At 33.0% G+C, this 21,313-nt stretch overlaps 2 pseudogenes; both read left to right on the top strand.

Annotated features, from left to right (window-relative positions):
• The first annotated feature begins 4,349 nt into the window (after positions 1-4,349).
• On the top strand, positions 4,350-11,771 carry LOC142616554 (putative phytol kinase 1, chloroplastic; annotated as a pseudogene).
• Positions 11,772-13,633: 1,862 nt separating this feature from the next.
• LOC142615569 (uncharacterized) lies at positions 13,634-16,240 on the top strand (annotated as a pseudogene).
• Positions 16,241-21,313: the final 5,073 nt, after the last annotated feature.

The raw sequence follows: 21,313 nt of genomic DNA, 5'->3' as shown, positions 1-21,313 counted from the left end.
GTGAGTTTCGGGAATATCCCCATTCATAGGTCCGAGATCCACATCTATGAATTGAAAGGTCCGAATGATCAACTCTGCAATCAGTTGTTAGAATCAATAGGTCTTCAAATCGTTCATTTGAAAAAATTGAAACCCTTCTTATTGGATGATCATGATACTTCCCAGAAATCGAAATTATTGATCAACGGAGGAACAATATCACCATTTTTGTTCAATAAGATACCAAAGTGGTGGATGATTGACTCATTCCATACTAGAAATAATCGCAGGAAATCTTTTGAGAACACGGATTCCTATTTCTCAATGATATCCCACGATCAAGACAATTGGCCGAATCCCGCGAAACCATTTCATAGAAGTTCATTGATATCTTCTTTTTATAAAGCAAATCGACTTCGATTCTTGAATAATCCACATCACTTCTGCTTCGATTGTAACAAAAGATTCCCTTTTTATGTGGAAAAGGCCCGTGTCAATAATTATGATTTTACGTATGGACAATTCCTCAATATCTTGTTCATTCGCAACAAAATATTTTCTTTGCGCGGCGGTAAAAAAAAACATGCTTTTTTGGAGAGAGATACTATTTCACCAATCGAGTTACAGGTATCTAACATATTCATACCTAACGATTTTCCACAAAGTGGTGACGAAAGAAGGTATAACTTGTACAAATCTTTCCATTTTCCAATTCGATCCGATCCATTCGTTCGTAGAGCTATTTACTCGATCGCAGACATTTTTGGAACACCTCTAACAGAGGGACAAATAGTCAATTTTGAAAGAACTTATTGTAAACCTCCTTCAGATATGAATTTATCTGATTCAGAGGGGAAGAACTTGCAGCAGTATCTCAATTTCAATTCAAACATGGGTTTGATTCGCACTCCATGTTCTGAGAAATATTTACCATCCGAAAAGAGGAAAAAACGGAGTCTTTGTCTAAAGAAATGCCTTGAGAAAGGGCAGATGTATAGAACCTTTCAACGAGATAGTGCTTTTTCAACTCTCTCAAAATGGAATCTATTCCAAACATATATGCCATGGTTCCTTACTTCGACAGGGTACAAATATCTAAATTTGATATTTTTAGATACTTTTTCAGACCTATTGCCGATACTAAGTAGCAGCCAAAAATTTGTATCCATTTTTCATGATATTATGCATGGATCAGATATATCATGGCGAATTCTTCAGAAAAAATTGTGTCTTCCACAATGGAATCTGATAAGTGAGATTTCGAGTAAGTGTTTACATAATCTTCTTCTGTCCGAAGAAATGATTCATCGAAATAATGAGTCACCATTGATATCGACACATCTGAGATCGCAAAATGTTCGGGAGTTCCTCTATTCAATCCTTTTCCTTCTTCTTGTTGCTGGATATCTCGTTCGTACACATCTTCTCTTTGTTTCTCGAGCCTATAGTGAGTTACAGACAGAATTCGAAAAGGTCAAATCTTTGATGATTCCATCATACATGATTGAGTTGCGAAAACTTCTGGATAGGTATCCTACATCTGAGCTGAATTCTTTCTGGTTAAAGAATCTCTTTCTAGTTGCTCTGGAACAATTAGGAGATTCTATAGAAGAAATACGGGGTTATGCTTCCGGCGGCAACATGCTATGGGGCGGTGGGCCCGCTTATGGGGTCAAATCAATACGTTCTAAGAAGAAATATTTGAATATCAATCTCATCGATCTCATGAGTATCATACCAAATCCCATCAATCGAATCGCTTTTTCGAGAAATACGAGACATCTAAGTCATACAAGTAAAGAGATCTATTCATTGATAAGAAAAAGAAAAAACGTGAACGGTGATTGGATTGATGATCAAATAGAATCCTGGGTCTCGAACAGTGATTCGATTGATGATAAAGAAAGAGAATTCTTGGTTCAGTTCTCCACCTTAACGACAGAAAAAAGGATTGATCAAATTCTATTGAGTCTGACTCATAGTGATCATTTATCAAAGAATGACTCTGGTTATCAAATGATTGAACAACCGGGAGCAATTTACTTACGATACTTAGTTGACATTCATAAAAAGTATCTAATGAATTATGAGTTCAATACATCCTGTTTAGCAGAAAGACGGATATTTCTTGCTCATTATCAGACAATCACTTATTCACAAACCTCGTGTGAGGCTAATAGTTTTCATTTCCCATCTCATGGAAAACCCTTTTCGCGTCGCTTAGCCCTATCCCCCTCTAGGGGTATTTTAGTGATAGGCTCTATAGGAACTAGACAATCCTATTTGGTCAAATACCTAGCAGAAAACTCCTATGTTCCTTTCATTACAGTATTTCTGAACAAGTTCCTGGATAACAAGCCTAAGGGTTTTCTTATTGATGATAGTGACGATATTGGCTGTAACCTTGATACGGAGCTGGAGCTTCTAACTATGACGAATGCACTAACTATGGATATGATGCCGGAAATAGACTAATTTTATATCACCCTTCAATTTGAATTAGCAAAAGCAATGTCTCCTTGCATAATATGGATTCCAAACATTCATGATCTAGATGTGAATGAGTCGAATTACTTATCCCTCAGTCTATTAGTGAACTATCTCTCCAGGGATTGTGAAAGACATTCCACTAGAAATATTCTTGTTATTGCTTCGACTCATATTCCCCAAAAAGTAGTTGCAATTTACCCTAATTTTTTTATAATAAAATAAAACAAAAAAAAGTTATATTTCATATTTTAGCTACTCTCACTTTCAAATACATTACACCACATATCCAATTCTTTTTATTTTTATTTTTTTACATTGTTAAAATATTATTTTCTTACAATTTTTATTTAGCTCTCTTTTGTCATTGCAATCCATAATTACCGCCCACATGAGCATACCTAATCTGAAAGGGCATAAGGCAATCACCAAAATTTGAGACCTTGGAAAAACTGTTCTCATCAAGCCAAAGGTTTGGGATTAAGGTCATGGTAGTAGATAAATTGATACCATGAGAGTGGCAAAAAGTACATTGGTCAAGGTTCGGACTTAGCTACACAATATTAGGGTGATATACATAGTGGAGGATGGAGACCCTACTCTTGATCACACCCTTCATGCTGCAACCCACACCACCACCATAGGGGTGTTCAGACTAGACCAGAGCCTAAAAACCCAACCAAACTACTCGATGTCAACCCAATTCTAGCCCGAACCAAAGCTCCAATTGGTCAACAATGGGTATATGATTCTAAGAACTGACAATGGCAGGTCTAGTGGCAGGTTTCCTTCTCCAACCAGACCGATGCTATATAAGAAATCCAGCCAGATCTAATGAGATCTCAACTAGACCTAGTTTGATTTAGCCAAATCCGGCCAAATCCTAGCAAGTTTCAACAAAAATTTGAAGATTTCGATAACGTTTTGTTGATTCCAAGTGAACTTCACCACCAACCAAATCGGTTGGTTTCAGGTCCCTTCACCTTCCACCTGATACCAATGGGTTAGGTCCTGGTTAGGTCCAAAATCGAACCAACTTGACCTGTGGACAAACCTAGGTCAAGAAAAGGCAAAAGACTAAAGACACTCACACGCAGCACATGTGCTAGGAGGGCTAATGTTCATGACCCATTTATTGCAGGCTTTAAGACCCAAGCCATAAAAAGGCCAAAACTATGAACTAATAACATAACTTACACTAAGAACAAGGAGGATTCATATCCCGCCTACTGTTTTACTCTTAAAAAATTTCACAGCCCGCCCAATGTTTCTTCTAGTAAGTCTGAGTAAACTATCATAAAATCAAATTTTTTTCTCTCTCTCCCTTGCGCAGCTACTGCTCTCTGCCTCTCCTTCAACCCATTCTCTACCTTTCCTTCAATCCATTGTCACAGCAGCCCCAGCTCATACCCAAACACTGAAACTTAGCATTTGAAACCAAACCCCCAAACACTCACACTCCCTCTTTCTCTCCCACTTCAACCGATGTCTCTTTGCTCTGTTCAGCAAATCTTTAGCTATGATGAATATTATCCAATGCAACCAAATAAAAAGCCAATTTGGCAATCTTACCAAATTTGGCTATGATGAAATTTTAAGTTTGAATATTGCGTAACCTCCCTGAGCCAAGAAATTGATATTTGATTATTTCAACTTCAATCTTATTAAAATAACGGTTACATGATATAATCCAAATAAATTAAGGTTTTGAAAGACTATATTTTATCATGGTATCAGAGTGGCATTGGCTCTAGCAGGAATCAAAGTAAGAGAAAGCCACTACTGTTGTTGAGTTTGTGTGCAAGGTTTTTACATACATGAACCCTCATCTATGTTTTCAATGGCAGCCTCTTTAGGATGTCAACCATGACGTCACTAGAGAAATGGTTGGTCCTGACTTGGAGGATCAGCGTATGTGGCTCCACAAATTATGGGTAGAGAATGAAGAAAAAGTGATAGACAATTGTAATTTGTGAATGAGTGAGTGTACTTAGGCAGGCTGGCATCCAAACAAAATTCCCAACATAAAACAGTTATCTTATTATGACTGGAGAAATATGTGTTTGCAGGAGGTAGAATGCTGGTTATGGAAATCATGCTATCGAGTTGGAAGGTCAATGGGTAATGTACAAGGATATAGGGAGAATGGTATTGCTCTAATAGAGGTTCAGGAATGAATTTATGCTTTTCTTTGTTCTAAGAAAGTACTTTTATTCCACGCACTTAAAAGGGAAAATTACAATAAATTTCTCTAGTATTATAAAAAAGTGGGTATATGCTAGAGAGAGAGAGTTTGAGAATTAGAGAATATTTGTCATTTTCAAGATGTTGAAACTTGAGAGTATAAGCAAACCACCTCCAGTATGTATCCAAATATATAGATGACTAGTTGATGTCCATGCAAGAAGTCAAATAAGTTCCAAAATTAATCTTGGGATGACATACAACAAAATCAGCATCAAACAAATTTTCTCATAAATAAATTGGGTCCCTAAAGTCCAATCAATGCCCAGGAGAAAAGCAAATGGACATCATAACCTAATAATTCTATATGACTTTAAGTTCTCCCTCGTTAACCAAACATCTATATATTACTAAAAGCTGAAGCGTAGCATTTAATGTTGTCACTCTTACATTGAGCCACATCAACAGCCACGTCATCATTTTTTGTTTCCAATTTTTGTTATATATATTTTTAAAACATTTTCTCATTTAAGGTGACTTAAAAACTCCATTATTTAAAAATTAAAATATCTTTAACCATTATTTTTATTATTAATTTTTTAAAACTCTCCCTCCCTTTTACCTTTTCATATCCCCACTACTTTCTACCTTAATATCATTCTTTCTCTACTTTTTTATCTTCCTTTATTTTGACTCTTCTTATTCTCAACATTTTACTATAAATTTGACATTTTCGTTTTCATTTTATGCATAGTTTTCTCACACAAAAAAGGTTACTCCTCTCTCTCTCTCTCTCTCTCTCTCTCTCTCAATTTGTTTTTCATTTTTTGTTTGATTTTTTTATTTTAATTGCATCAATTCTTTAGGTTGATAATTTTTTGTGTTAATTAGAATTCTACTTTGGGTTGATACAATTTAGTTTGTGTTTTAAGTTGTTATCTTTTATACTCTCTTTGATTAAGTATTATCCTACTGCATTATACATATAACATATAATAATATAATGTTATTATGTTATATATAATGACTTGGATAATTTGATGTTTATTGTTATATATTTTATTTTTACTCTTTTTTCCCCTCATCTTATTTTATTTAACATTTAAATCCAGTCGCATTCTCCATACTATTAAATTATGCAGCACAAATCAAGAAAATGGCTAGACACAAACCTGCGTTCATTTACCGTACATTGGGGGAATCAATATATTTGTGTGATAAAGGGTCATATAATTTATAATTTTGATAGCATCCTTTGAATGTGTCTAGGCCCATAGATTTAGCAATTTGTAGAATTAAAAGGCTATTGAGAATGAACTTTTTGAATCAAGTCTAAAAAAATATAAACTACTATATATCATTTAGATAAAAACTTTTATCATAGATGCATTAATATTTTTTGTCACAAATTTAAATCATGCAAACTTAATAATTTTAAGTTATGTGTTAGCATTGTTTCTGCTTCTTCTTTTTCTTCTCAAAAATATTATGTATCATCTTTAAAGGATGCCAACAATATTGATTTTGTGGGAAAAGTTACATAAAATATTAAGAAAAAAAATGTTTTATATTACAATCTACTATAAATGTTTTTTTTTTAATATTTAAACTTTTTTGTTTTTTCATATCACTGATATGTTTTATAACTACCATATGTGTTAACTTAAGTCTTAATATTTTTAAGTTGCTTTGGCAAAAAGAAAAAAAAAAAAAAGTTGTCACAAAAAAGGAGTTCGTGTAAAGTTTTTTGCAAAATAATATATATGTTTTGTAAGGCCACCAAACTTGGTAATTTGCAAATGATGGAACCACTCACAACAATATTTACATAGTTATATAGTTCCAGCTAAAGCAATTATGTATACTTTTAGTCTTCAAAAAACACTCTACAAGTGGTTAAACGTTCATCTTGAGTAGTTTTAACTTTTCATATAATTTTATCTTTACATATTCATCTATTTTAATTTAGATTTTTTTTAAAAAAAAAAACTTTAATTTAGATATTTATAAGTAAACAATGAACTAATGATTCATGAATTAAAAAAAAAAAAAAAAAAACTATCTATACATATTTATCTTGTGCGGTAGTAACTTTACATATAATTTTGCATTTATATATTCATCTACTTTAATTTAGATGTTTATAACTTAATAATGAAATCTATAAACAAGGTAATTAAAACAATCATATTTTTACAATTCAAAAAGTCACAATTTCTTCTTTCAAAAAAAGGGCTTTTACATTTCCTTGGAATTATTTTTAAATTTTTTTTATAAAACCTTTGACACCACTAACCTAACCACTTCATACATTAAAAAATTTAAAGCTCATTATTACTTCCGATAATATATTATGGATATCTTAATTGATTGAGATTAAACTAGAGAAATGACTTTCATATTTTCTTGAAAATTTAGAAGAAAAAAAAAAACATTTGACATACCACTAACATAACTACATCTATAACTATTTAAGCCATCTATGATACCTATTTCTTATTGATAACCATAAAATTTACAACTAGCAAGGAAACATACAAAGTAATAAATTAAAGAATAAATGAAGGAAGAAAAAAAGAAATGAAATCAAACGTCAATTAATAATTGTTATTTGGAAAAAAAAAAAGTGGTCAAGAGGAGTAAGAAATAAAATAGAGATGGCTATACAGAGGACATTGAAAACTTTATAGTGCAATAAAATCAACAATTAAATATAATAATACAAATTTAAACTTAAAACTAATCAAACTCTAACTAGGGAAATTATATGTGTGTGTGTGTGTATATATATATATATAATCATAATCTTCATACATTATGACTTGAAAAATTTAAGGAATAGTTCTACCTCTTATTTAATGTCTATGCTATGCAAATCATCAACTAATATATATATGATAATGGTAAAAAATGTTATAGACAAGATTATTAAAAATGTGATAAAACTTAAAAAAAAAAAAAACTCTTTATAAAGTTTAGGGACTAAAATAATATTTTATCTAAAAAATTATCACGCGCAACGCGTGAGTCTGCGACTAGTATTTACTAAAAGTTGAAGCGTAGCATTTATTGTTGCTACGCTCTTGTTGAGCCACATCAACAGCTATGTTATTCTTTTTTTTTTCTTTTTCTTTTTCTCTATTTAAACTTTTCTTCCCCCTATTTTCCAAAAAAAAAAAAACTCTTCTTCTCCCTATTATTTTACACACGTACTCTTACACTTCTTCCAACCTTTCCCTTTCCTTTTTGCCTCTTTATCTCCTCACTACTTTACCGTTATACTTCTTTTTTTTTTTTTAACTCTTCTTCGACTCATTTTATTTTGTATAAATTTGATATCGTTTTCTCATTCAATCCATATTTTTTCCACACAAAATTGTGAGTTCTCTCTCTTTCTCTCTCTCTCTCTCTCTCTCTATACTTTCTTTCAGTGAATTTTTGTTCTTTCTTATAACTCTAATTAAGGTTGATTTTAAAAAAAAAAAAATTTTAACATATGTTTTGATACTGTGTTTTTTTTTTTTAATATCCCATAAGAAAGTATTCTCTTTCTCTTTTATAGCTTTGGTTAAATTTTAGTTTGGGTTAATACTTAGTTTTTTTGGAAACAGGAATTTGAATATGCCTACCAATTGTTTGAGTAATAAATTATTATAAAGCCTATTATTTATTCCTTTAGTTTCATTTTAATTTTGGCTAAGATAACATTGTAATTTTGTAATGAGTTTTGATTATTATGATAATTTCCTTAATCCTTTAGATATGAGAAATTTAAATAATAAATTTGAAACTTATAAAGTTTACTTGTATATTAAGCTAATATAATACACTACAATAGGAAGTTAGAAGAATATGGTTCACCTTAAAAAAATATTAATCAAACTTAAAAAATAAAAATATATTTGTAGAGATAAAATGATAAAAAAATACTTGTAGAAATATTTTTTTTTTAAATAGACAATACTTGAAGTAATGATTACTTTTTATATATTACACTTCATTACATAATATTTATATTCTCACACATCGCGTGGGTCTGCGGCTAGTTATTATAAACCGCAACATGTTTCTTTATCATAAAGAAAACAATAGTAATAACAACAACGCAACATTTAAGCACCTAAACATTTTGATCCCCATCAGCTGACAATAACATTCCTTACCAAGATACAGCTCTCAAAGGCAAGAGTTAAGATGATATAGCAAGATCACATATCTTGGAATAGATTCTTTGTCATATAAATTAGCTTCTTCTCATCAATATTAAGGTTAACGTAATACAAAAACCGTCAAAGACCATGTACCTAGTACAAAGGAAATAAGAACATGATATTGGAATGGTAACACTTGCACTAGATAAGCACTGGCTACTCCTTTTCAACATTCTTAGTTTTAGAGCTTCATTTATTTGTCTGTTCTTTTTTTCATTTCTTCTTTTAATTTGAACTCATGAGAGCTGTAATCTAGGTCTTTGTCACACTACCAGATGAATACACTAGCAACAAAGGATCTTGTAGGCCAAGTATTGTTTTTTTGTTAACATTGCTGGACTTGCGTATGTGCACAACAACCATCCACATACAAATATCAAACACTGATATGGTGGAAAATAACATCCTAATTCGTCTGTTAAAGATTCATAGCTGATCCAAAATTTTTGATACTAAGGCTTAGTTATTGTTGTTGTATCTATTGATTTCATAGCCGATCCACATATTAATTGATTTTGAATTTCGCCTCTTTTGAAGTGAAATCATGATCTCATCTCTAATATTAGGAGAATTGGCTATTTCACATGCACAAACAAAGACTTGTGCACTTGGCTTAATATTTGTGTCATGAGGCACAATGACAAATTGATTTCACACTCGTGTTTACTCTCTTGTTCTTTTGGAGTTATCTTATTTAACATCATTATTCGATATTGATTAAGTGATTCAGCTTAGGCTTATAGGATAGTCTTGAGTTTGAATAATTTCTCCACTTTGTACCTCTTGTTTAAAGTTAAAAATCCCACATTTTGATTAAGTGATTGAATTCACCATGTCCCATCAGGTTAAGCTTTTAAGTTCTAATTTATCAACTCCACATGTGTTGCTATGTTACTAAATGACATCTGTGTCTTTGTCCACCAATTTGTAGGATACTAGGATATAATTTACATCAGGGTTTTCTTGAAAGCCTTAAATTTACTCAAAAGCTCCATTATTTTTCCATTGCTGAACTTTTAAAAGAGAGAAAAAATTGAGATAGGGTTGCTCACTTACATATGTTGCCATGTTGGGCTTGCCTATCAGATCCTTATAATGTTAGAAATACAAAAACATTGACCTTGCAAGTTGTAATTTTTTTGAATCCATCAAAGTTTAGGTTTTAAAGCCAAAATACTTACATCAAGCCAAACTAAGGAAGATAGGTATCTATTTTTTGCTAAGGAAACCAAGAATCCATGTTTTGTGCATTTTAGTTTTAAAGTTAGTTTGAAGGACTTTGCAACAACTATTGTAACATGAAGTATCTTAGTTGGATTTATTAACTGGTGTCCAGTTAGTGTTGGACTCCAAGCACAGAGTGCCTTCCAAATGTATATATTATGGAAGAGTCATTGTGGTAAGGTGATTTCCTTGTAGCAGTTAAAAGGCATATGTTGTGCAGATCCATTAACTGAAAAGGTTCAGGGACATTAAGGAATTGGTAGTGGTAGCCTACTTTAGTGAATTTTGGAAAAAGAAGCTTTGGGTGAAACTGTATTCATTACTTGTTAAAAATGATGCCACTTATTTAGCAGAGAAGATATATAATAGGCTTTTGTGTATTTCCGTTGACAAATAAACCTTAATCAAGCAGAAAGCAAGCATTGCATTGTGCTTTTAAGAATGTATACATATTCTCTCTTTGTCATGACTTGCTTTCTTTTTGACAAATTTTCATATCTCTAGTGATTGGAGCAGAGCTTAAGCAGAAGCTGGTTCATATATTGTCTGGGCTGTTTTTCCATGGATTCTTGGCCAAATTTCAGGTATTGCTTCCCTCTGTATATGAAATCCTAACTGGTTTTATTCATAAAAAAATACTAGTGGTTTGAACTGCCGTTTTCCTTAACCACTTCAGCTGGTCATTTTAATCCTAAAATAGCACCACAACAGAGGCTCGGTACTTTGCTTGTTTAGTTCCTCTTGTGAACTGTTTAAGGCTTGTCATCCACGGCCTCTCATTGGCTTCTGATGAAGGGCTCATAAAATCTGTTACTCGAGAAGGAAAACCAGAGTAATTTTTTCAGTCATCATTACAAAGCTATTTGGATTCATCTCTTTGTGATAATAGAGATAAGTAATTTCGCTTCAATATCAATGTTTTCACAGGGAGTTGCTTAAAGGTCCTTTGTATTATGTTCTGATATTGATTTTATGTGCTCTTATCTTTTGGCGTGAGTCTCCGGTTGGAGTGATCTCGCTGCAATGATGTGTGGTGGTGATGGTAATACTTCTTCCATCATCCAATTTCAGCTGCCCCTGACTACTTCCAGTTACTAATTTTCAACCTGGTGGCTTATAGGTATTGCCGATATCATAGGTAGAAGATTTGGGTCCTTGAAGATTCCTTATAATCAGCAGAAGAGTTGGGCGGGTAGCATATCCATGTTTATTTTTGGATTTCTAATTTCCATCGGGTGAGTTTGAAACCATCATTGTGGTCAACCAAATAGGTTATCAAAATTTAAATTGCTTTGTATGGATTTTGGCATTGACATGAAAATTATCTTTATAATGTAGGATGCTGCAATACTATTCAGTTCTGGGATATTTACATTTGGATTGGGTCCAAACAGTGCAAAAGGTCGCTCTAGTTTCTTTGGTGGCAACTGTGGTGGAGTCCCTTCCAACGACAGAGGTAGTAGATGACAACATATCTGTTCCTTTAGTAAGCATGGCAGTGGCATTTTCAATGTTTGGTCATCTGTTTGTTTATAACCCTTTTAATTTTGTATTTTCATGTTCAGCTCATCTATATGACTGTTTGATTTGTACCTTTTCTTTTTAGTGTTCTTGAATACTCCTGTTTCTTATTGCTTCAGCTCATACAAATGGGGAATTCCAGACCATTTTCCCCCCATAATTTGATAGTAGACAAGCAAGATGTCCACTGGGCTAACTCTTTCTTATTAGACTGTCATGTTTTTTAGGCCATTTCTGTCTCTTACGTAATGAGAAAAGATGAAATAAGTACAGAAAGCAAAATAGTTTAAGGTTACTTTTAAATAGGTCCCTTGTTTTTCAATACTTGCAATATCAATGTCAAAGTACTCCATCCATCACGGTTTTTCACATTTTCACTCTTAATTAATATGCCTAAAATTGACTTCTTCTTTTTTTCTATCCAAAATTTTATTTTTGTGTGGGTTAACACTTAACGTAATATTTTAACAGATGTTAATAACACTACATTGATATTGTTGTCATGGTGGAAGATGTAAGTTGTAAGGTTGTGAAAGTTCAGGGATTGATTTAGAAGTAACCTCCAATTTCTTTTTGTTCGAACATACCCTTACACCCCTAAGTTTAAGTAGAGACAAAAGTAAAGGATAGTCAAGTAAAAATACATGTTTGACTTGCACTAAAATATTTCCTACAAAATAGGAACACACTTTGACTAACTCACTTTTTCAAAGCGAGTATAAGTTTATTGTGTTTTTTTAAAAAAATAGAAAAATAAGTTAAACACCTCACGTTTATTCAAAAACAAATCTAAATATATAAAAATAAAAAATAAAAAAACTAAAGGACAATCCGGATTTTTTTTGTTCTAAAATACCCTTACATTCTTATGTTTAAATAGAGACAAAACTAAAGAACAATCCGGTAAAAATACAATCCTAACTTCCACTAAAATATTGTCTAAAAAATAGGGTCACTTTCCTATTGATTTTCAAATTTATTTATCCACTTATAAATTATATTCTCAAAATAAAAATTATATATATAATAAAAAAACATAATTTTTTGTTTTTTTGCTACTACCACTAAAAAAAAAAAAAAAGCCTCATCTCACATGCGAAGCTTCGCGTGTGATGGCTAGTATATATATCTATACTACTATTTAAGGGGTTGCTCCTATTTAGACCGAATTTTTTTTTTTGTTCCAAAATACCCCTACATCCCTATGTTAAGGTAGAGACAAAACTAAAGGATAGTTTGGTAAAAATACATGTCTAACTTGCACTAAAATATTACCTACAAAATAAGAATACTCTTCCACTAACCCACTTCTTCAAAGTAACTATATATTTTTTTTTAAATAGAAAAATAAGTTAAACACCCTACGTTTATTAAAAAACAAATCTAAATATATAAAATAAAACTAAAGCACAATCCAGTTTTTTTTTTTTTTGTTCTAATATACCCTTACATTCCTATGTTTAAGTAGAGACAAAATTAAAGAACAATCAAGTAAAAATACAATCCTAATTTCTACTAAAACATTGTCTAAAAAATAGGGTCACTTACCTATTGATTTTCAAATTTATTTATTCACTTATAAATTAGATTCTCAAAATAAAAATTATATATATAATAAAAAACTGTTTTTTTTTTTACTACTACTACTAAAAAAAAAAAAAAACACCTCATCTTACGCGCGAGTATATATATATATATCGCTCCCCATTAGCCCACTTTCTCTCACAGTCATACTCCCAAGTGTGAAACTCCGTCGTTGTTGTTATTTCACAGTTTCGCTTTTCTAGTATTTTCTAACTTTTATTCAAAATAACAATGGGCCCTTTGTTTAATACAAAATCATAATATAATAATGGGCTCAATGTTACGGGCCTATTTACAGTCATTGATTGGGCATGGAACCCATCTGATTGGGCTGATTCGGGATAAAAAGACTGAACTGATTATTTTTTTTTCAAGCCTTTTACTTTTAATTTCTTAAATCTCACTCTTTCTTTTTCAAGACTGAACGAGTTTCCTATTTACAGTTGTACTCACTGCTTCGCTCTCCGATCTCGATCTGCCACTCCACCTCCATGACTTCTCCTCCTTTCGATTTTTGAAGCTAAGCCGAAACCAAACCCGACCCACCCGACTTGGTAGCTGAGACTGTCGTCTTTGTGAAATGGATAAATCAACATCCTCTCTTCTTTTTCTATGCAATCGTTTGATTATTAGAGTAGTAAGCCATCCATTTCGTGCTTTTACTTCTTCTCATTATTGTTCTACTATTAGAGAAAATGCGAAAACCCCATATCAGAATCGGAATCAGTTTTTGAAATCAGTGAGAGATCACTGCAAATCTGGAACCTTTAAGAATCTTGATCATGCTTTAGGCCTGTTTGATACAATGCTTCACATGCACCCTTTTCCTTCCAATTTCGAGTTTACTCAATTGTTGGGTGCCATTGCAAGAATGAAGCATTACTCTGTAGTCGTTACTCTAATTAAACGAATGGAATCATTCGGAATCTCTCCCGATGTTTATACTCTTCACTGTTTTGATTAATTGCTTCTGCCATCTGAAGCGGGTCGATTTTGGTTTCTCTGTCTTAGCAACAATTTTGAAACTTGGCTATAAGCCAGACTGTATAACTCTAACCACTCTTGTCAAAGGCCTATGTCTTAAAGGTAATATTTCTGGAGCTGTGAGTTTGGTAGAGGAAATGGAGAACAAAGGGTACCAACCTAATGCAATTACTTGTGGAACAATACTAAACGGTCTGTGTAAGATTGGCCAAACCGGTGTGGCTGTTAGGTTGCTCAGGAAGCTTGAAAAAGGTTATTTTGAACAAAATGTGGTGCTCTATAGCATGGTCATTGACAGTTTATGTAAAGACAAATTGGTAACTGAGGCCTTGAACCTTTTATCTGAAATGATTCGTAAAGGCATTCAACCAGACATTGTCACTTACAATTCCTTAGTTCAAGGACTATGCAATTTTGGCCGGTGGAGGGAGGCGGCTACTTTGTTGAATGAGATGGGGCAAAGGAAGGTCATGCCAGATGTACAAACATTTAGCATATTAATAGACACACTTTGCAAGGAAGGGATGTTGACTGAGGCAAATGAAGTTTTTGATGCGATGATTCAAAGAGGCATTGATCCTAACATAGTCACTTACAATTCTTTGATTGATGGTTATTGTTTGCAAAACCAAATGGATGAGGCAGTTAAGGCATTTAATAGGATGGTTGAGAAGGGTTGTTCACCCAATGTGTTTAGCTATACCATATTGATCAATGGATATTGCAAAATTAAAAAAATTGATGAGGCAATGCGTATCTTTCATGAAATGTCCAACAAGGGAGTGATTCCAAATGTTGTGACTCACAACCCTCTTATCGATGGGTTTTTCAAAGTGGAGAGACCCCAGGCTGCACTAGAGCTATTCCATAAGATGCAAGCTTGTGGCCAACATCCAAATCTCCAAACCTATGCCATCTTGTTAGATGGATTTTGTAAAAATAGACAAATTGCTGAGGCAATGGCATTGTTTCGGGAGATGGAAGAAAAAAAGTTGGACCACAATATTGTGTTTTACAACATCTTGATTGATGGTTTCTGCAATGTTGGGGAACTTACAACTGCAAGAGAAATCTTTAGTGGTCTTCCTGCAAAAAAATTGCAACCGAATGTTCTGACTTACAATATAATGATCAAAGGATTTTGCAAGAATGGACTAGTTGATGAAGCGAATGAGCTGCTTGAGAAAATGGATAGTAAGGGTTGTTCACCTGACGAGTGCACGTATAACACAATAATTCAAGGGTTATTGCAACATAGTGAGACATCAAAGGCAATGAAATATCTCAAGATGATGGTTGACAAGGGATTTTCAGCAAACGCAACAACTGCTGCCATGTTTATTGACTTACTGTTGTCTAATCAAATAGATGAAAATATTCAAGAGCTGCTTCCAAAGTCTAGGTGAAGGTTATTTAGTTTCTCAAGATCAAAGAAAACTTTTATATTTCAACCTATCACTAGTCATTATGTGAGTGGTATATTTGCTTTGAGTAAAATTCTATACATTTTACGAGATGGTATTTCTTTTCATTTATGTGCCCAAGCAAGTGAGCTTATTGAGAGAATGGATGGGGACAATTGTTCACCTGATGATTGCACATACAACACAATCTTCCAAGGTTTACTGCAACACAGTGAGACGTCAAAGGCTATGGAACTTGTTAAGATAAGGGTTAACAAGGTGTTCTCCGCAGATGCGACCACTGCAACTATGTTGGTTGACTTGCTATCATCTAGTCATGCTGATAAAAATATTCAAGAATTGCTTCAGAAGTTTGTGTGAAGGTTTTTTAGTTTATCGAGATCAATATCAGGGGCAACTTTCATATTTTTACTCATCACAACTCAATATGTAAATGACGTGTATTGGCTTCATATAAATTCTATAATTTTTACAAGCTGATATATGTTTCCATTTATGTCGAAAGACTATTTGTTCCTTTAACAATTTTATCTTTTGTTGCAATTTCGTCGTGCACTCATTTTATTGCTTTAAACCTAATTTCACCAACATTGTTTTTCAAATTTTGGTTGATTGGCAGTTGCTAAGTGTTATCCTGTAAAGTGTGGCATTTTTGTAGTTATATGTCCATTGGCTACTCGAATTATTGTTTTTGAGACTCATATCTAGTGATTCCCTTCCAATGTTTATAGATCATCTTCTCTTATGTACATAGTTTTGAGTTTTCTTTGTACTTTGTTTGCGGCTTTGTGTCCTTTTTGCATGAAGTAGTCCTTTTATTTTCAATAAAAAATTTCTTATTAAAAAAAAAGTCTAGCTGTTGCATGTTAAATTGTAATTCAATAAACTATATATTATGCTTAAACGTTATATATTATTCTCTATGATAAGGTGCAGTGAATGCCTTACTCATATTTCTTAGCTGAACGTAGCCTACTTTCATAGGAACCTATTTAGACCAGTGTAGCTTGAATAGCTTCTCAACTTAAGGAAGTTGCTTCTTTGTCCATCGACTTGAAGATAGGAAATTTAGATTTCATTCTGGTACAAAAGTAACTTGATAGTTTGTTGATCATGAATTCCAGTGTCAATATATTTCATGAATGTGGTAGATGCTTTAATGGAGCAGCAACAAGACCCCTACAAAAAAGAAAAAGAAACATGAAAAGCTGTTTTTTATTTGGCATGTAACAGATTCCAAATTAGTAGCGCCCCAACAAATCTGCTGAGTTTTAGATAAGCGTTGGATTGGTATGACTTTAGAAGGTAGTTAAATTCATTCTTCTTCTTGACTTGCTCACCAACTTTGTTGGCTTGATGATTACAGCATGAACATCCTAATTCCTTGAGATTTTGGTTCAGCTTTTGGAGCTCACTGACATCTTGACCCTTGAGTGATAAGGATCCTTCTTGGATAAAGTAGAACAACTTGCCACACCCGGCTGGTTTTGATTGAAATGTGTGTGAGCATGATAGCACAAGAAGTAAAAATGCTGACACAAGTAGGAAATTATTTAGAGCCATTGCAAGCAATTAGTAGTAATTTCCTAGACAAATAGAAGAGCTTATATTTTGTTGGAGCTTGAATTCTTGCATGCCTCTATATATAGAGATCAAAAAGGAAGGTACCTCCCAACTGAGGGGCATTAAATTTTCCTTGCAGAATGGTGCAGGACGTGTTGAATTAGTCCATGCAGACTTGTTTTATGGTCTTTAGGATTGCTGTGTTACTTTGTTTGTCTGAAATTTACTTCTTCTCGCAGAAAGTTTACATTATGTTGAGCTGAAATTGGAGGGAGGGTAAAAAGTCCCTGGAACAAAAGCTTGTATACTAATCAATGTCAGGGGGTCCAAGATTTTAAGATTGAAGACCAATTTACTTTGGGTAAATTACTACTTACTCACCTGTGGTTTTAAATCCCAAGATGCAAGTGTTCCGCCGGATTCTTTTTTATATAATTTGATTTTATATTTTTATGTTTTTTGGGTTTTTGGAGAAGAGAGACATAAAAGTATAGCAAAATTACATATTTAGCCATATTTTTAATAAAAGTAGGTTATTGAACTCTAACTTAGGTAAACTTCAAGTGGATAAAGTGTTAAATTTCAAACCATAAGTAGGCAACTTAAATTTCGGCAAAATCACATGTAGGTAAGTTATAATTTGCCGATTTACTTTTTGTCTGTAGGGTAGTGCAATTGACAGCAAGAAGAAAGACTTTGAAATTTATTTTTAAGAAAATTCTTGCACAACTTGTTTTTTGTGTTTGCAATCAATGCAGAGATTTCCTCCATGATCATTGATCACTCTTTTTTTATATACAATCATTGATCACTCTTTATATATATATATATAAAAGACAGAATTTTTACTCTAGCCTAATCTAAGTGTATATGTGTGTGAAACTCCTTCCTGGAGACTTGAACCCCGACCTTTGCCCCCCACACCTCACAAACACTTATACTTGTGGACTGACCAACGTACCAAGAGTGTGCAGTAGTAAAAAAACCATCACATTTATGCCCCCACTTGGGTCTTAATCACCCATTTACTTGCACAATGCTACCTTTACTTAATTGTTTTCCTTAAATCACTCTTATCCTTCATAATCATAAAGATTTTCCCCTTCTCTCCCTCCATTGTACCATACCCTTAGTCAGCCATTTATTGCACAATACCATAACTATCCACCTCCTTAAGCCACCCCTTTTTGCTACTAATGCGAAATAAAATTTCCCTAATTTTTAGTTATTTTTTCAACTCGAAAAGGATCTCCAAAGGATTTACTTTATCTTACAAAGGATCTCCACAAATTTATATGCAATCTCCATAATTTGGATATCATATACTTATTCATCTCATAACAAATTAATAATGGGAGAAGACATGAGATTGGGGACTCAAGAGTCAAGACCCATTGGTACGTATCTTACAGATAAAAAAAATTATGAAGAACCTTCAAAACAACGTACAAGACCTCCAGATTTTCACAAAACATCTTTACATATATTTTTTTTAAATAAAAAGAAACATTTTAAATTTCTACACTTCTTTAAAAATTATCCACATTAAAAAAAAAAATTCTCCAAAATTTAATATAATACCCTGTATCTCCACATTTTTAAGAGTTTCTCTAAACCTTTATAATACGGAATCTGCGCAGATTTTTCAAAATATCTCCACATCTTGTTAAGGATTTTATGGGAGCTTTTTGAAAATTTTGCAATTTTAAGAATTATCTGTATAAGTTCAACAGTTCTTAAATTATTTCGGTATCTAATGTGGTTTAAAAATTGAATGTTCATGATTTCTGCATTTTCCTGCTAATCTAGCCCAACTGATGTGGTAAATTTTAAAAACTCATCAACATGTAGAAATCATGTCTTGAAAATATAATTTTGGTATAGATATTGAAGTCATGTCGATTTCACTATCAAAACCAAAATTGTGTCTCCATCTACAATCAAAAGTATGATTGAGCATTTTGAAGCAAGAAATATTTCCAGGCTTGAAGTCTTGAACACAGCATAAGCAACGAAAAAAAATAAAATTTTGACAGCACAAACAAAATTCCAACTTTACCATTCTTCCTGTTAAAGAGAAGTGCAAAATGAAGCACAAACAAATTCAACAGCACAAAGAAATTTCAAACTGTAATATCCAGAATAAAAAGTAATAAATAAAAATAAGAGAGAGAGAGAGAGAGAGAGAGTTAAAGGTGCGGTATTTAAGTAAATCTTTTTCTGGGGTTAATTTTATAATTAATATTAGGGTAAATTGCAAATTACATTTCTAAAGTTGGGGATGTTTGGATTTTACATCTTGGAGTTTCAAAAATTGAATTTTATCCCCTAAAGTTTGAGAGTGTTTGGATTTTACACCCTCACATTTTAAAATTTGAAATTTATCCACTAAATTTTAGAAATGTTTGAATTTTACTCCCTAAAATTTAGGGGTGTTAAAAAGAAATGTTATATCCACAACATTTTCACAACAAATTCTATGTGGCATGTTGTTACAGGTTGTTATTGGTAGAGTAGAAAAGTAATTTCAATGGTAGTTTCAAATTAGAACCAATAACAACTAACCACCTATGATTTGTTGTGAATGTAGCACCTCTCGGGTGTTAAATCCAAACGCTGCCAAACTTTAGAGGATAAAATCCAAATTTTAAAATGTTAAGGTGTAAAATCCAAACACCCAAAACTTTAGGGAGTAAAATCCAAACTCTAAAACTTTAAGGTGAAAAATCCAAACATGTTAGAGGTATAATTTGCAATTTACCCTTAATATTATTAAAGGAGTTTTTAGAAAATTAAGTTGAAACCCTAGTTGTATATAAGTTAATTAGTCAGCGTATAACTATGTATATTTTTTAAGGAGGACTTCTCAATACATTCATGTAGAGAAAGATTGATGACACACTTGAGGTTAGAGTCTAAGAAATCTCATCCTTCATCAAATCTAAGCTTTATATGAGATTAGAATATTTTTATGTGGGTATTTTTGGCTAGTAATGAGACTATCTAAGTATCCAATGAGTTTTATGATGTAAACAAATAAGGATTTAAATTAGATTTTCTGTAATTTGGACGCTAAGTACATGTTATTGTAATTTAGGTTGCGTTTGTTTGAGTGGAAAATATTTTCGAAGTGGAAAATAATTTCAGGTGAAAATATTTTCGGGAAAGGAAAATATTTTCTAGTGTTTGGTTGCATTTTAAAAAATACTTTGAAAAATATTTTTTGGTATGTGGTTGTATTCTTGAAAATACTATAGAAAACACATTTTCTACTTATTGCTCACATTTTCTCAGCTTCCAAACAAATATATAATATCATTTCTCAACAGATAAACACAAAACAAACAAAACCCAACAAAAAAAATTCATCAAATCCGGTCAAATTGAGAGAAGAAGGAAGAGAGATCGGTGTGATTGGGTTCGATCTCGCGGCGGAGGGGACTGGGTTTGATCTCACGGCGAAGGCGACCGGGTTCGATCTCGCGGAGTGGTGGGTTTGTCGGAGTGGGTTTGAGGAATGGGTTTTTTGGGTTTCAGGGATGGGTGCGGTGGGATGCAACCAGACTTCCGGCGAGGGTGGATTTAAATAGATAGGCTTACGAGAACGATGGTGAGAACGAGAACGAGAATGAGAATGGCAGTGCCGATGAGCTTTGGGTCGAGAACGAGATCGGTTTTGAGTGGATCGGTCTTGGGTGGTAACAATCGGTCTGGGGTGCGATCTCGGTGGGGTTGGGGGCGATGGTGAGATCGACGCTTCTGCTTCTGATGCGATCTCTTCTTGCTGTTTCTCTCTCTCTCTCTTCTATTTTCCTGGGGTGGAAATCATTTAAAGGTAAAATAGAAACTGAAATTCATTTCCGGTTGGAAATGGTTATTTTACAGTCAACGCGGAAATTGATTTTTATTTGACCCAATTTTCTGTGCTTATCAAACACATAGGCTGGTGTAAAATGATTTTCTGAAATCTTTTTCAGCCAAAACAAACGCAGCCTTAATATTTTTTCCATGCCTATTGTTGCGTGGTAGATAGAATTGCAGATTGTTTGGCATGGTCGGTCTAGTTTTAGCACATGTTTATCCTTAAGAAGTTGTACTGGAGTGTTGGATTGGTTGAATAGGAAAAGTCTACTAGTATAGACTTGAAGTCTG

The sequence above is a fragment of the Castanea sativa genome, chromosome 11, assembly GCF_040712315.1.
Source record: "Castanea sativa cultivar Marrone di Chiusa Pesio chromosome 11, ASM4071231v1".
Lineage (NCBI taxonomy): Eukaryota > Viridiplantae > Streptophyta > Magnoliopsida > Fagales > Fagaceae > Castanea > Castanea sativa.
The sequence above is the reverse complement of the archived record's forward strand: the minus strand, read 5'-3'. Positions and strand labels throughout refer to the sequence as shown.